Raw genomic sequence first — 5,359 nt, forward strand, 5'->3', positions numbered from 1 at the left:
ATCCAGGCTTGGCATGTTTTCACACCTATGTCATCACAGGCTAGTTCCATGGCCTGCAGAAGATTTACCCTTACAGAAATTACAGAAATATACATGGAATACTAGTACTACAAACAGTTAGACTAACATTAGCACAGGGATGTACTGAAACATAGACTAGGTTCACACTGCAGGCTGAAGTGAACCAAATCCGATTTTTTTCTATTCAACTTGTATCTGATCTTTTCATAACAGTCTGAACGACACATATCCGACTTTTTCAAATGTGACCCAGGCCACTAGGATGTGTGGTCCTAAATCCAATACGTATCAGATCTTTTGCCATGCAACTTACAAACAAAATACAAACAAGGTACTTATTTAATATTAGTGCATTTAAGAGTGCATGTAAACTCTGGCTGTTAGAAATAGATGTGAACAGAAGTCTTCAAAATGCACCTGACCTCTCTCTCTCTCTCTCTCTCTCTCTCTTTCTCCTTCGTGTGACTTGCAGCGCACAAGGTGAAACATGGCGGCTACTCAGCAAACTTACTCCAAAAAGTTACGTTACCTGACAATAAACTGATACAAACGACATGAAATACACACAAAACTCACGAATACAATGTTCGGTTTAATACCAAAATAATATGTGCTTTAGAGGGGCGTTTACTGACCTGTTTTCAGCAGGCGAAAGAGGAGAAGTAAGGCGACATTGCATCATGTTTTCTCTCCAAGATTCAGTAAAGATAAACGGTAAAGCGTCGGCCACTTTACCATCCCCAGAGCAACAAGAGAGAAAACAAATGTTCCGCCCCTCACTTTTACATAAAATAATGCTGGAACTGATGTAGTTACAAAAGAATTACAAATAAAAACTCAAATAAATGTGGTAACCCTATTTTTGCCACAAAAATGTGTTGGCAAGTTGTGTCTTGCGGGAAAAGTGCTGATGGTTTTGCCAAAAGAGTAACTGATTCAATCAGTGGGTTCAGGCAACAGCGTTTAGTGCTTTCCTGGCAGTGTGGTTGTATCGCTGCAATGGATGGCAGGGGGGCATCTAGGTTCAAACTAGGGATATTTTGTAAAACACACATAAGAAATAGCTGATTTTAGCTTAAACACACAATCCAGAGTTGTGATCAACATCATACTGCAAGCAGCATTTGGGGCGACTTGCTGCTACTGCTATGGCTGCCTTTGAGCAAACGTGGTTGCAGCTCAGAACTTGAAACTCTGATTCAAATACCTCTTTGCATCTTAGTTGAGCAGACAGTTTAAAGGAGATGAATTTAACCCCTTAAACCCTAGGGTTTTTGGAGGTGTAGTTCACCTAAACACACCTACCCAAATTAAATCAGTAATAACTGTAATTTTCAGGTCAATATACATAACCTTGGTCTCAATGGATAGGTAAGACCCTATGGAATATAAATCCAGTGTCAGAAACATTGTGAATGTTCATATGCCTGTGCAAATTGTGATAAACCATAGGTAAAAATAAAAAAATGATCCTCGCTTAATTGTTTTTACATAGATGAAAACATCATGATAGAAATAATTCGGTGTATAAAGATACCACTGCATGCAATCAGCAACTCCTTGACTACAACTGTACAAAGTTTCATGAGAATAGAACAAAGCTCACAGCTTTCATGCAGGTTTTAGTGTGGATAGAACCAGGAGGACTCTCCATTTGGCCACTTGGATACCCAAACTGTGCCAAATTATGCTGTGTCTGTATTTCCTCCAGAGCTTCTAGCACAGTGTATTTGGTTTTTTGTAATTTCTTGGACATGTTAATGGCTTTTATCCTTTGTTCTAAATGAATAAAAAGTTAAAATGAAGCAAAGAAATGAACGCTGTTCGATATTCGCTCTTTCCGGTGCGCCCACGTGCGTAACTGCAGCAAAATGGCAATGATGCTCCTTTGTTTACGCGCAAGCATTTATACTTGACAGATAAAGTCTCGTTCAAGTGTAAGATATCGTAAGATGTAGAATTTGACCAAACTTTATTTACACTGCCAAGACCCACAACAAGACAACAAAATGGCTGTGAATGGGAGCATATGACATGACACAGTTTCATGATTATGGTTTACTACGCTGTGAGTTTTGGTCGAAGAACAATGTGGATAGACTGAAAATGACCACAAAAAGGTAAGGAAATAAAATATGTGGCTGTTTGGGATTTGGTGCTGTTTTTGGTGATAAACATGCTATCTGATAAGGCTGCTGTGATATGCGACGGTTAGCTTTGTGTTTGTTTTGAGACTGACGTGAGGGGCTTACCGAATATCTTTTTATGCTTGGTATCATATGAAAGTGCAGCTTTTCTAGTTTCATTTAATACCCAATATGTTGGGGTGGAGTGAACGGATCATGTGCGTATTGTCATAACCCGGCTCACGGCTACAACAAAACAACGCCAAACAGTAAATAAAGCCAATTATAATTATTTATTAACGAAAGATTAACCATGGAGTGTGGCTGTCTGCAAAATCAGACGTGTAGGTGCGTGCATGGTTGTGTGTAAGAATATAATGAGTGCAGTGTTGGATGGTGTAAAACTAAATTAAAAGTAAAGCAAAAGCAAGGTGCAGCGGGCGCAGGTGTGGCCTGGGAGCGGAGCGAGGAAAAGAGAGGGCTGAGGCCGGCCGTAGGCGGGTCTTTTATACGTCGGGCCCTTGACGCACGCACTCACAGCCAGGTACACTCAAGCTTCACCTGCACACACACATAATTAAAGAACACGGCCACAAAGAAGAAGGGGCTGTGACAGTATTTTAAAGTTGTTATTAAACAAATTCTTTGTTGACTAAATGCACTTAGAGAGTTGACTTAGTGGTATTAGGTATTCTTCTTTAAGACACATTATAAATAAAATATCCTAACATCACTAAAGTAACTTTTTTACACACATGAACTTGTGTTTACACCTGTTGGACCCACCGGTGGGTCTGTCGGGCTTAAGAGGTTAAGTGTGCTCCATATTAAATCCAGAACAAAAGGAAGATTAACTGCTGAATAAAAACACAGATGTAACAACAGACATGTCAGGGTAGAATAACGGAAAATAGCAGCACGCTAAGCCATACAGAGAATGGAAATGATGGAAGAGATTTTTTGTGTTTTGCAAGAAACTGCTATTGATGCTAAAGATGGTTATACAAACTACTGGATTATGGCATCTACTTAGTTTTTCCACACACTGCTTCTTTCATTGTCAAGAGCCCTGAGAGAGGGTAAACTCCCCTTTTCACAGGACTGTATCCATCTAGAATTTCTCGTGAGTTTTTGATTTTGTTGGCTTTCTATTAGTGAAGTGCAATCCCACTGTTTTCTTTTCAATCCAATGCCTGCATCAGCGTTATCTGATTCAATACATTGTACAAAAACATGAAAGCAGTCTTCCTCCATCCTGCTCTGTTCACGATTGGATATTACAACGATGCAACAAACTCTTCTTCTTCTTTCTTTTGGCAGTTAGCATGCAATGGTTTGGTACGTTACTACCACCGACTGGTAAGAAGTGTGGACCAGAATATCTGGAGCGATGACTTACTGGTTAATTGTGTGCGTCATCTTGCAGCCATCCTCTAAATGTAACGCTTAACTCTATCAGAAACTCCATAAATAAGAAGGATAAAGCGCTTTTGGTGGATTCTATTCACACCTAAGACAAGGCACCTATAACCCTAAAAGCAGCTTCTTGCCGTGATAATGCCAAATTCACATCTTTAATGTGGCATAAGTAATATCATTGTTGTTTATGTGTTAATGTGGTAAAAAAAATGAACATGTGACTGTTTCCAGTTAGTGATACGTTATACATTTACCCCAAATTACTAAAATAAATTTTTTAACATGAAAATCGATTCTAGAAGATAAAAAGCTGGTATCAGAGGTACTGATGTTCATACCCAGCAGCTGGTCTTGTTTCCTATTTTAGTTTTTAGGTTTATTCCTTCCTGTATTATTTTCACTTCCTGTTCATCACAGATGTTAGTTGGACAAAGTCATGTTTTTGCTGCTGAACTTGTAAGAATATCATGAGATGGTGTGCTTGGAAGTGATTGGTGTTGAGGTGACTGATGAGAACTTTTCTTGTTTATCTATGAACAAGATGAAGAGGACTGAACGAACCCGGGTTATTTAGCTCTGCTAAAGTCATGATTGTTTGACTTTGCCCTGTGTGTGTCATTTTACCCAACCTGGCCTTCACCTGTCAGGTACTTTAGTTTTCTTACCTTTATTATTGAACATGACTGATTGATTGATAAATAAATAAATTAATGAATAAATAAATAAAGCAAGCAGTGCTCTCACACTCCTAATTAAAGCAGGTCAGCTGATGAGCTTCTTAAAGGTGGCTCAGATGACGCTGCTGCATTCAGGTCCGACTCAGCGTTTTCATGTGTTTCAGCTGCAGGTTCAGAATTTAAAATGTTAGCTTTTCTACAACACATTGATCCTTTTGCAGCTGAGGTCCGTTTCTGCAGAATTACCAACCTTCTAACAGGGTGTGTAGTAGTTTACCAGAAGACTCCTGAGTTTCATGGTCATCATCTGCAAACAGTACAAACAACATATAGCAGAAAGAGCTTCTGGTATTAACCAACAGCCTTTTATAAACGACTACAGAAGCTGAGCGGCATTATAATTTAAATTTATTTTTATAAATACTTGCTACTGGTCCACAGTCACCATTTATAAAAATCTTGCTTAATAAAACTCTTGACTCTTAACAGAAGGAGCTACCTCTGGATGATAGCTTAAAAAATACAGTAGCAGTCAAAAGTCTGGAAAGTCCTAATCATTAACTTTAAATGAATGTGCGTGCCCACACTTGTCATGGTGGTCGGGAAGAAATGGACCCAAAAGAGGACTGAAGAGACAGGAGGAAGGCCCACGGTACCCAAGACAACTGGTAATAGACAAAAACAGGGAGAAAACCAAGGGGTAGTATACTGAGGATAACTAATGAGGAACAGGTGTGTGGCTCAACAAAATAAGACAAAAAAACAAAAAACACAAGACTTAATGACAATAGAAACTAAGGAATGGAAATAACATTGAAGCAAAAACCCATAAACCTTGATGGAACGTTTGTCTGGTGCTGTAGATAACTGCAGACATGGCCACACTTTTTCCTTGAACACTACCTTACACCAGGGTAGTCCGATTTCACAAAATCCACTAAAATGAATGATACATAACTCAGCTGACATACTTCCACATGAAGTGGACACTATTCAAACAATTTCTTAAGTCAGTAATTTGATCTTTGCTCTCCTTCCTCTAATTAAGACATGGGATCTTCTGGAATTTCTAAACAGTGTTCAGGTCTCCTGGGACTCTTTTAGCTTGAACACTGG

This window comes from Melanotaenia boesemani, chromosome 21 (assembly GCF_017639745.1).
Source record: "Melanotaenia boesemani isolate fMelBoe1 chromosome 21, fMelBoe1.pri, whole genome shotgun sequence".
Taxonomy (NCBI): Eukaryota; Metazoa; Chordata; class Actinopteri; order Atheriniformes; family Melanotaeniidae; genus Melanotaenia; species Melanotaenia boesemani.